Raw genomic sequence first — 12,766 nt, 5'->3', positions numbered from 1 at the left:
GCTTAGGCTGTCAGTATTCAACAATGCTTCAAAGGTTTGCATAAGATTTTAGCAGCTTCTTCCTCTGAAGAGGGGAGAGGGGTCCTGTATTGTCTGTTCTTAGTCTGGAAGCTTTGTTGAAATCTGCTCCTTTTGGATGACCCTGCTGGCATTACATATAACACTGACGTATATTCCAGCATGCCAGCAAAGCACAGGCCACCACATTATGATGAGCTACCAGACAGGTGGAGAGAATATAACATTATTTCTTCAGAATATATAAAATAAGTTCTAGCTAATATTTTAAATACAATAAATAAGTAACAGCATAATGCAACCAAATAGTGGATTATTTCAATTCACCATTTTCAATTATGGACTTAACACTGAAATAGACAGCCATAGTCTCAGGACTTCCACAAGTCTACCCAACCAGGAAGCCTAGTCTTTTTATTTTTCTTTTCTTTGTGTGTGTGTGTGTCCACTTTTTTATCCCACTCTACCCCAAGCCCTTCTAATGCTGTCTTTTCCAAACAAGTGAGTACTAATAGCAAGGAATCGTCTATTTCTTCTGGTCTTAGAATTCAGGAGACTCATATCCATGATTCATTACAGCATTGGATGAATGGTTTCCATGTGTCTTCAATGATCATCACTCTGGAAAGGGAGAGACAATTAGCTACACCTCATGTGGTTTAAAGTCCCCAGTGACTACTCTCAAAATCCAGATGTAGGACATTGTCTTCGTGGGCTGTTATGGCAGCGGTTCTTTGTGTTTCCTGAACCTCAAAGCCTCCTCAGCGAGAGAAAAGTTAACACACTGATGGTTTTATTTAGTTTAGATCAGAGCATTTCAGAGAAACATTTAGGGACTAATTATGAAACTGCTGAAGGTGAAATATTCTCTTTATTAGATTTTTAACTTTTTTTCTGAACGGAGCTACAATGTCAGTGAGGCGGTAACAAGGGCCACGTTGACCATGAGTATTCAGAGTGATACACTCATCTTTGGCTTTAATCTGCACAGATTTGTCTGACACTCTGAGTAAAGCTGACATTCCCTGAGATTTTCCTCTCCTCAGGCAGCAGGAAGCGCAGGGCAGACCTGGGCGCTAGGACACACCTGAGAGTCTGTCAAAAGGTGACATTTGGGAGATCAGATTCTTCAGTCTTCACTAAGGAGACAGAGGTAATTTCTATCCTGGACATAATTCCCACAGACAATAAGGAGGGACTGTCTGTGAGGGCCCCAAGCTACTTGAGCTGCAGATTCACAATGGGTTTGAAACCATTACTCCCCGGGTGTGGATTGTCAATGGAGAGCCACCGTTCAAAACTCTCCGTGGGTGGCTGCCAGTGTGTGTGTTGTGTTGTGTGTGTGTTGTGTGATGTTAGTAGGATCAGGTTCTGTCCTTCCTAGCAGTGCCAAGACCCGCACCTCCCCTGCCTTGGGTTTCCAGGGTTATAAGGCTGGAGGAGTCTGACATGGAGGGCAAGGCAGAAATATGCAAAGTGGAAGACATCCATTTTAGACCCACAGGCCACCTCCACAGGGGAAGCCCCCTCATCACCCAGCTGGGGGCCACAGTGTGATTGCTTTCCATTTTCCTTGCAAGATGGGGACTTTCCCCCTAGATCACCTCACTGCTCTTCTCCCAAATCAGGATTGCCACAGGGTTTGAATGCAGGGGTGGTAGGTGGTGGTGGTGGTGGCGGCGGTGGTGTGTGTGTGTGTGTGTGTGTGTGTGTGTGTGTGTGTGTAATCTCTGATCTCTGAATCCTATCTCCAGAGGTGTCTGTGCTCAGGTGCAGCTGGTGCAGTCTGGGGCAGAGGTGAAGAGACCTGGGGAGTCTTTGAGAATCTCCTGTAAGATATATGAGTACAGCTTTACTGGAAGTTGGATCCACTGGATTAGGCAGCCACCTGGAAAGGGCTTGGAATGGATAGGAATGATTTATCCTAATAACGCTGACACCAAGTACAACCCATCTTTCCAAGGAAAAGTCACCATCTCCACAGACAACTCCATCAGCACCATGTCCCTGCAGTGGGGCAGCCTGAAGGACTCAGACACGGCCACGTATTACTGTGCAAGCCCACTCTGACTTCTGAATAACACCCTGGAGCAGCCCACTCTGACTTTTGAATAACAGCAGGGCTATAGAGCAGATTAGGTTAGCTTTCTTCATGAAATTCTGTGTTCAGCCCTTGCTGCCCTTGAAGAATGAGCGGGTGCGTTGTCGTAATAGGAAGATCCTCAGGTCAAATTTCCTGGCCTTTTTCTTACGAAAGACATTCCCAATATTGCTAGAAAATTTCCCCAATAAGTAGCCATGATATCCGTGTATATTCATTTGCTTCCTTTCTTACTTAACTCACCTGCCTGCATTCAACTTGATTTGGGAAACAGCTTTGTAGAAATCTCCAGGTGGAACCCTGGTGCTTTGACATGAGCAAAGTGCTCATGGGTCCCAACCTTTGACTGGTCAGTTACACTCATGAAAATGCTTGGTATAATTTCCTGGGTAAAAGTGGCCTTACCAGGAGGAGACTCTGGAGCCTGCTGAGCTAGGGCGACTCAGTTCAGAAATGTCTATCTCCTTCCTTCCCATCTTTCTCCTGAAGGTGCTTGTTGTACCATGTGGTCAGTGTCAGAGAGAGGATAATTGGAATCGGATCAGGCAGCACCCAAGGAGAGGCCATGGTGTATGGAGATCTCCTACTATTGGTTAATGAGGTAGTGACCTTGACTCTTCCAAAAAGCAGTTCTCCCTACCTCTGACCTCTGAGGGCACTGAGGACACATTCGTGTGTTACAGTGCAGGTGGACACAGACAGGGAAGTCAGGGTGGCCCTCACATACACTATCCTGCAGGACAGCCTGGGTGCAGGGACCAGCAGGGGGCGCTCAGCACTAACAGCACAGGCCCAGGAGCAGGAGCAGGTGCAAGGCTGTGCTCAGATGCAGCTTTCTGCTTTGACTTCAGTTGCTTTTGTTCCCAACGCTCTCAAAGGTTCTGAGGGATCGCTATTTACAACCGCAGGAAGTGTACTAGTGTCTCCTAAATTGTAACAAGAAACTCTCACCGCCATCCAGTTGATTGTGACCCAAAGTGATCTTCTCAGACAGGCTTGAACTACTCCTGTAAAAGGGTATTTGCATGGAAGTGGTCATTCTTACGAAATTCTGTCTTGTGATCTTCAGGGTTTTTTCTTAGTTTCAACTTAATTTCTTGAAAATATAGAAAATGTGATGTTCACCATATGAATAAACTGGCAGTTGGATTCCCTGTCCCTTTGTGACACTGCAGCTTTCTGAAATGAGGGAGCCATTCTCAGGCCAGACAGACTATTGATAGATTTTCATGAAGATAATGTGGCCTTATTTTTGTCTTAGCATGCACATAGATTGTTAGGATATATTTCTTCTATTGGTTATATTGATGGGCATTTCTCACCTAGAGAGATTCACAAGTGTGATAACTTTTATATTTATCGTGCATTTTGCATGAGTGTTGTTTTTTTTACTCAGAAGATACCATAAGTATTTTTATTTCTTTATTTATTTTGCAATCTTCAATCTAGGATGGACAATTCTGTGTTTTCCACAGAAAGTGAGCACACTTTCTCTTAACAAACACCTTCATAATTACTTGTGTGATAGTCACACCATTCCTTATCTGTTGAAATCTATTACACCATTCCTTTTGTTTAAGAATACATATAAATGTAATACAAGTGTATAGTGCACAAAAAAGCTGAAAATAATGAAGTAATTTTTAGGAAAGTCACAGAAAGCATGCTCATCCTTTATTACTGATTGTAGCTCAGACATGAGGTTAAAACTTCTCAGCCCCGGTTAGGAGGGTGATGGGGTTGAGAAGGGAAAACAGTTGCTTACAGTCCATCAAAAAATACTTACATGTTAATAAAATATTTTTTTTAATTTTGGTTTTTCCCTATATTTGCAGGTTATAAAATAGCAATCCCTGTGACTCAAATTTTAAGATCATGGATGGTATTTGAAAGGTGAGCCATTACCACCACCACCTGGTCCCTGTGCACACAAAAACTGACAAGCTGTGTCCACACAGATTACAGTCTAGAGAACTATCTGCGTCCAGTTCTAGTCAGTAGTAAATAGTGACCTTGAGTCAAAATGATCTCCACATACACAAAAACAATGTGTCACCATCTATATTAAGGTTAATGTTTCCTCCAATTTTTGAAGTAAAGTTAACTATGACAATGGCAACTACCTAATAAGAAGTGTTCTGAATTAATATTGGCGGTGACTTCATTCACACTTTACACAGAATGGACTATATGCCAAACAAGTAATTCACAAAGTAGGTCTAGAGAGACTGACCTAGGTGTGCCTGGAGGTGTTGGGTCCAAGAGCAAGGAACTTCCCAGTCATTCTCAAGTAGGATGCAGTCTGGATTCTCCCTAAATAATATTACTCTCATGCCTCTTTTCAGGTGCTCAGGATTCTGAATTCTAGTCTTAGTCAAATGTTTTGGATCATGACACATTTGCTCTTTATGATACTGCTTATGTATCATAAGTAATCTTCATTTTGCCTTTAAAACTTGACAGATTGTACTCAGGCATCTCCCTTCAGCTATTACTTTCATTGTATTTTGAAATAAACGAATTGTTCTTTATGTTTGCTTTATTCACTGCTCCACTGACTTACTTTCTATTAGAATGCGAGCATCTCTTTAGTCTTCTCATTCTTTGTTTGCAGATCTATAGCAATGTGTTAAAAAAAGTTGATTGTGTGACTGACTCAAAAAATATTCAGTTCAGTTTTCAATATAAAATGAAACATGAAAACCTTCAAAAAGTTAAATTAAATTTGAGATGTCACAATGCTACACAGACTAAAAACTAACTGCTCAGAAAGGACATGATCATATGGGATTGATGTATTCAGATAAATGAGAATTTCATCTTATTTACTCTTTCTGTGAGGTAGAAACATTTATTACCCTTGGTCTCAGAGCTAAGTCTTATGAGGATTTATGCTATCCTGGCAAGAGTTACACCATATTAATGTTTGCTATTTTTTTTTCCTCCTCAGAGGGGCAGATTCTTCCCTTTCTAAATCATAATCCACATTTGTTATGCTGGGAATTTGCATGGTGTTGAAGTGAGAAAACAGGGAGTTTTCTGTGTGATCTTCTGATTGAGTCTGAACATCTTATAGGACCTGGGTAGTGGGGCTCTGACCTTCATGCCTGTGCTATAGTTGATATATTCCCTGGTCCATGTTCCTTTCCTTATCAGCAGTATCCACATTCTTTAACTTTGAACTGTTTATCCCTGTTGACTATGCCTCTCACTCTCCTCCCCTACTTAAGTGTCATGGGTAAGATGTGAGATATGGATGTGTGTTTGAAAGGGGAAATATTTCACCTCCAGTTATGAAAAGTTAATAAAAACGACCTTCCTGTGGTGAGAAATCTTTCAGCTTGAGAATGGTCTTCCTCTCCAGGGCCAGAAACAAGAGAACTTGTTTTGAATGTTCACTCAAAAATCTGGAGGGGTTTTACAGTTAATGTCCATAGAACATGGGGCTCCACTAATGGCCGGCCCCAATGGTTTCTCAGTCACAGTAATCAATACTCAGCCTCTAGAAATTGATCACATTTTAATTTACATATATATTTTTCAAATAAATGGTTTCAGTGGTTTCTGATCCAGGTAAGCAGATTTCTGCTGTGCCTCTCTGAATGTCCCTCTCTCTAGATTTTGGTTGGCATTTTGATATGTCCGTCCATGTCAGTTCTCTGATGCGTGCATGCAGGGACTCCCAGCACCAGTGCATCCAGGTCTCACATTGCAGAATAAGGAACTCATGCCTGACTCAGAGGAGGATGAGACAGGCCAAGACAGAGAGCGCAGGGATCCACAGTGGAAATGGAGTTGCAAGGGTTCACAGAGGACACAAAATGGGTACATAGGCACAGAGTTGTGGTAATCTTCATGTAAATAGATGTTATAGGGGGATGTGTGCAAAGGATGCCTCATGGCCCAACATCAAGAAAACTGATCTATATTTTATCACCCCTTCTGCTCTGTAACCAGATTCTTCTTGCTGAAACCGGAAAAACCAATGTCCTGGCCTTTTAAATGAAGAACATTCAAAGGTTAGTGTGTTCCCATGAGCCCTAAGCTCTTGGATAGTTATAGGACCATTCATAAACAGAAGTATTTTTATGAACATGTGTGCTCTACTCTTGATTCTCTCTCTCTCCTTCCCTCCCTCCCTCCCTCTCTCTCTCTACCTCTCTCTCTCTCTTTCTCTCCCTCTCTCTTTTACAGCACTGATATTATTTTTAATTTAAGTCTACAACTTTGGTTAATCCTGTTAATGTCACTTTAATATATATTGTAAACTAATTGAATTTATGTATGGAATACTATTAGACTTATGGTGATAAAGATAATATTTTCCTATATTTTAAATATTGTATTCCTTTGATTTGGATGTTTTTTAAGCATTTACAGACTTTTATATTATAAAATTGGTTGCTTTTTCAATTTTTTCCATTGTGCTTTGTGGCCTGGTTTTTATGTGAGTAGTAGAAATTAGCAAATTTTATGCCTTTAAAGTGATGTTTTTGTTTCAATTCTTTTAAACGAGTAAGAGAATATGCCTTGGAAGTTATAGGTGGCTATTTATGAAAACACACTCATTAGTGTAAGAGGGAGAATGATACAGTAATATGAGTAAGACAACCCCCCACCCCTCAGTAAATCACTAAACCTCATCACAACCAAGAGGAATGGTCCTGGTGCAGTTACATAATTTCATGTTAACTTGATAAATAAACATAGGGGTGGAGTCTAGCCTGTCAGCCAGGTCATGGTCTGAAGATGCTTGCTTATGGTTGTGACCTTCTCATGAGGCTTCAGGAATTTCCTCTCTTTCTCCTGGGTGGCAGGCCACACACTCTCTCTGCTTCACCTTCCTGTTGAGGAGACACACTTAGAGAGCTGGCAGAACCACAGGGAGACTTGCACCAGGCCTGAGATACTTCAGTACTAATGGATCCACAAGACTTTTCACCAACATGCCTGTGAGCGTCCTACATTTGGCATCTTTGCTGCGTAAGTCTGAAAAGAAATTTATGGACTAGGATCAAACCTATGGGCTAATATGGATTTGATCTGGACTGCACTGGGATGTTTTCTCAAAATATAATTGCTCTTTGATATGAAGCTCTTTCTTACACACATATGAGTGTCAGGATTTGTTTCTCCCAGACGAACACAGCCCCCTTGAATGGTCAAAATTACTTCTTGAAAAGTTTATTTTGTCACACCTGACCTATGAAGTCAGTGAAATTATAAGAGTCATGTGTAAGTGGGTAAATCTGTACCAGCCATGACTAGCTGTCAGCTCACTTGGTGAGATGCGCCTACCATTAGGCATCAGGAGTCCAGGATACACTCGAGATCTGCAGCTGCACTATTCTCCGTGTGATTAGAGCATGCTTCTCCACCTTTCATTCCGTTCCTCATGTCGGGGTGACCCCCCACCCAACCATAAAATGATTTTCGTTGCTACTGCATAGCTGTAATTTTGCTAGTTATGAATCAGGTGACCCCTGTGAAAGGGTCGTTTGGCCCCCAAAGGGGGCGCAACCCACAGATTGAGAACCCCTGCTCTAGAGTTATCTAGGTTTCCTATTATTTATTCCTAATGTAGAGCAGAACTACGTTCATGAATGTGATACTCATGCACACATAAATGTCTTAGAGAGTTGAAAGCTGAAGCCATCACCCCTCATTCAGCAATAAGCAAGGACATTGCCATATAGGTTGCACCTGACCCACTGACAACAAAGTGCACTCATCAAGGGGTGACTATGCGGCTTCATTTTCCTATTGGCAGCCGCCCTGGGTAAGATCAGACATGGGGCTGGAGAGAAGACTGTGGCAGCTCCAGAGTCCCCACCTTCTGGTTTACTTCCTCACAGGTGTGCATGCCCAGATGCAGTTAGTGCAGTCTGAGGCCAAGGTGCAGAAGCCAGGAGAGTAGGTGAAGGTGTCCTGCAGGACTTCCGGATACACCTTCTCCAGCTATGGTATGAATCAGGTGTGACAAGCACCAGGATAAAGCCTTTAGTGGATGGGCTGGATCAACACCCACGCTGGGAAGTCAACATATGTCCAGGGCTTCACACAGGGCTATGTCTTCTTGGATGGCTCAGTCAGCACAGCTTAGCTACAGATTGGCAGCCTGAAGTTCGAGGACACCGCATTGATTCCTGTGTGCGACAAACGCTGTGAAAACTCACATCCTGATACTGTCAGAAAACCTGGGGGGTGGGTGAAAGCTGTGCTCAGAATATTGACCTGAATCCTTATTTACCGGTTTTGCACTTAGTGATGAGAAACCAAGACAATAACTTCCTGTGAAATGAATAAAACTTTCCTGTGAAATAAAATCATCCCCTCAAGAGGGGAGGTTAAATTACCTTGGTATGTAGTCTTTGTGTGTAAGTACTTCCATCATCATCTGCAGAGACAGTGACAAGAACACAGTTATCCGCAAACGGACAGTTACAAAACAGAATACATGGCTGTCTATTACTCTGTGAGAAAGAGAGTGAGAGGAAGTCAATGTGATCCCCAACACAAAACTCCCTGCTGGGAAAGAGTTAAGCTGCAGGGGCGCTCAGGTTCCACAGATCACAGGATACGCCCTGAAGCAGGTGCAGATGGACAGTTTCAGGACTGGTTCCGGTTGGGGTCTGGGGACACTTCTCCATGTCACTGTTTTCCCCAAGGAATTTCTCTAATTGTATGGCTCCTGGTCTACCATTGATATCTATGAAGCAAAAAGTTGTAACAGGAGAAACTATTGCCCCATGCAAAGAACCAGTGTTTGATGAACCTTAGGAAATCAGGGATACATTTCCAAACTCATCGAGGGCACCTGGAGGCACTTGATGGTGAAAACAGTGAAGCACTGGAATACTAGTTGAAAGCTAGAAAACTGTTCTGTTGATCTGCTTCGGAAATAGCAGACTCGCTGTAGAGATCTCATTGTTTTACTCCAACTAGCACACTCTTGGAGTTACTGGCGGGAGTCAATAATGTCTAGTTAAGGGTCTGTAAGAGGTCAGAAAAGACTGACATTCACATCTGACCCTCTTCCCTTGAACACAGATGGGTCGTTGCTGGAGTCAACTATGACCTGGCATCCCTTTTTATCCTAGTCGGTTTTCTTTCTAGTTCAGCTGTGTTATCTCGTTTACGTTTGTTACACACTTTATGGTTCATGCTCTCAATGTAGACACATTCAAATTATCAAGACATCTGTACACATACACACACACACAAATACTGTATGCTACTCTGAGTTGTTCCAGTTCAAACAGCACAGTATATTGTTTGTTTCAGTTTGTACTATTGTTGTTAGATGCCATCAAGTGGCGTCTGTGCATCAGAACAATGTACTGCCTGGACCTGGGCCATCTTCACCATCTGTGTTTGAGTCTGTTGTGGCAGCTACTGTGTCAATCCATCCCACTGGGGGCCTTATATTTCTTCACCACCGTATAGTTCACCAGTCATATGACATTCTCCAGGGACTGTTCGCTCTTGATCACATGTCCAAAGTACCGTATATACTTGAGTACCAGCCAAGCTTTACAGCACATTTTCAATGCAGTTTTTGTGGTAAAATTAGGTGCATCCATGAATATTCGGGTCGGATTATACTCGAGTATATACATGGTACATTGGATGATGTCCTGCCATGCTCACCTCTACAGAGAATTCTGGCTGCACTAGTTCCAACACCAGTATGATTGTTTTTTCTTGGAATCTACTAGGTATTAAGTATTCATCACCATAATCATAATTCAAAGGTATCAAATATTTTCAGTTTTAATAATTTAAGGAAAAGCAAAGACTTTTGCAGGTGTATATCATTTAAAATACTATGGCTGTGTCAGGTGCACATTATTCCTAAAGGTGACATCTTTATAATTTACACTGTAAAGATATCTTTTACAGTAGATTTACCAAATGCAATGTGCTTTCTAATTAAATTCCTTGTGGGCCACAGTAAAATCAAATATTGAAGGACTTCATGGTTTGCTTTCTAGTGGCTGCATGAGTACACATATAAGTCACTGGAAATTCTAGTGTGGGAGGTGTTCTTTACCTCATTTGTTTTATTCATTCAATCATTTACTTATATGAAAGGCCTCGGAAATACTGATTTTTACACTTCACATTATAAATCAAAACTATGTTGTGTTTTGTTATTCGTTAAAGTTGTCCAACATTTTGTTGTATTGAGAACATTTGATTCCATTTCTCATTGGGCGTTTTCATTTATATAATTTTCAATTATATTGTACATGTGCAATGATTTCATATTTTGAGCCTTATAGCCATAGAAAAGGAATTTGTAAGGCAGAGAGCATGGTGCTGTGTGCACTTATGTTGCCTTTAGGTTTACAGTCTTTGGTCACCTTAGAGTTATGTATGTTAGCATGGTGTCCCTGCCAACTTCAGAGAGTTGTCTCATACATTTTTAATAATATCATTTTTAATTTGATTTCTATTGTAAGATCCCTAAGCTTTTATTTTTATATTTCCAAAGCTAAGGCTGACTCATTATGTTGTGAAATTTTCAGTGCTTTTATGAATCAAAATGTCATATTTATGCTATGGTGGTAACAAGTAGAAAGATTTTGGTACTGCAAAAAAGTGCCTATGCCTCCCCGATTGAACACCATATTTCCTAATTACTGACAGTCACTGATCGGTTTGTCATACCTGTATAGGATTCTCTTTTTAACAATTTTATTTCAAAGCCATATGATAAATTCTGTTTTTTAAGGTCTACTTCAAGTTAAGATTTATCTAAACATTTCCATGGGTTGAAAGCTCTTTAAAATAACATTATTTGTATTTATTGTATCACAGACTGTTTATTTATTTATATGCTGAAGGCCACGCTGGTCATTTCAAGCTGGGTTCACTGTGTATAGAGCTGCTATAATTCATTAGTGCACGGTTTCAGGGGGACATGTATTTTCAACTCATCGAGGCAACCACCTGGGAGCATGTTTCAGGATAAAATGGTAAAGCAATGAGAGGCTTTGTAAGAAACTGTCTGATTGTCTCTCAAAGTAGCTGAACCAGTTTACATTCCAGCAATTGAGTCACGAGAATCCCTTGTCCTGTGCTCACTTGTGAGAAAATGACTTTGTAAGGTTTGGAGATGGAAAACATTTTATTTATTAGGTCAGTAAAATCATCTTCTTGTTTCATTTTGAATTTTCCAAAATGAAATTATTTGAATTTGAGTAATATGCCCATGTATTTATTTTTAGTTAAATTCTTCTTGGTTTGCATATTTGATCAGATATTCTGGATATTTTATTTTTAAAACGTATTTACATAAAAATAATTTGCCATATTAAATTAAAGTTAATTGACATAGATTCTGTAAACCTTTACCAAGTATGTTGCATGCTTTTCATTCTCTTTTAAGGGACTTTTTTCGCCACAGTTAGAATTTTTTAAATCTTGATCTACCCTCGTGATCAATCTTTTATTATGTGTCCATGTTCTCATTGTGATGTATCTAAAAAAAACCCTCTCATTACCAAGTGTAAACTCATTCATATTTTCTAATTTTATAGTCTTATTTACATTTTGGTCAGTAGTCCATATTATTTTATTAGTATTATTGCTATTGTTATTATAGATGCTGTGAGGTATGTGCAGGACCTCATATTGTTGTTGGACTGGAAAGGGTGTGGGGCAGGCTGTCATAAGCAGAGACCAGGTTGATTTGAGACATTCTAGGTTTATTCCTGCTAGGGCTTACAGAAGGAAACGCCCAGTGGACTGCTTCACAAATCCAGTGAGAATCAAACAAGTTATAGACCCCAAACTTCCTTTCAGGTTGCAGTGGGGGTTGGTTTACAAGTTTACAGTCATCAGAGGATAAAACGGAGCAAAGTTCACAGAAAGAATTTACATTTCCCCAAGGGATTATGACAGCATCAATTTCTGTCTTCATTACTCCAGGGACTGTCACACCATTACCCTCTAAGGTTTCAGTCTCCTTGCTCCTCTAAATGGTCATGCTTCCCCTTCCTGAATTAGGAGTATCTGGAATAATGAACAGGCTTTTAACTAAGTTTAAAAGGAATTTAATGGAGGGGAAGGAGCTGTTATGTTCTTGATCCCTTTTAACAAACTAAATCTCAACCAATTATGATACATTTTCACTGTTGATTAACAACATGCTACCACTTCCCCTTTCCTATATCAAGTGGGATTTAATTGCTCCAACTGTTCCATTCAGGAGAAGATGTGGAAGAGTGCGTATGCTCATTGTGCCTCATTTTGTACCCAAACCATTATACCACAATTGCATTGAGTTCAGTGTGTATTTAGTGATAATAATGTCAACCCAGGTATTCTGTCATGACCTTACTAAGAAATTAATCCTGCTTTTAAAACACAGAACCTGTAATTCATTTTCTGATAAAGTGATATTATGCCTTTTATTATTCACCTCTATGTCATTTTAATGCTCTCCCTGGTAATTAACATATCTAAAGTGCACAAGTGAATTTGTATAGCTCAATGCATTTTAGCTCTGTATACACATAAGCTTTCTACTCCTATGAAGTGTTACAGTCTTGGGAACTCACAGGGGCAGTTCCACCTTGTCCCATTGGGTCACTATGAGACAAAATTGACTCAATGACAGAGAGTTATTTTTTTGTAAAC

Source organism: Tenrec ecaudatus, unplaced genomic scaffold (assembly GCF_050624435.1).
Source record: "Tenrec ecaudatus isolate mTenEca1 unplaced genomic scaffold, mTenEca1.hap1 Scaffold_603, whole genome shotgun sequence".
In the NCBI taxonomy this organism is placed as follows: domain Eukaryota; kingdom Metazoa; phylum Chordata; class Mammalia; order Afrosoricida; family Tenrecidae; genus Tenrec; species Tenrec ecaudatus.
Note: the sequence above shows the minus strand (reverse complement) of the source record.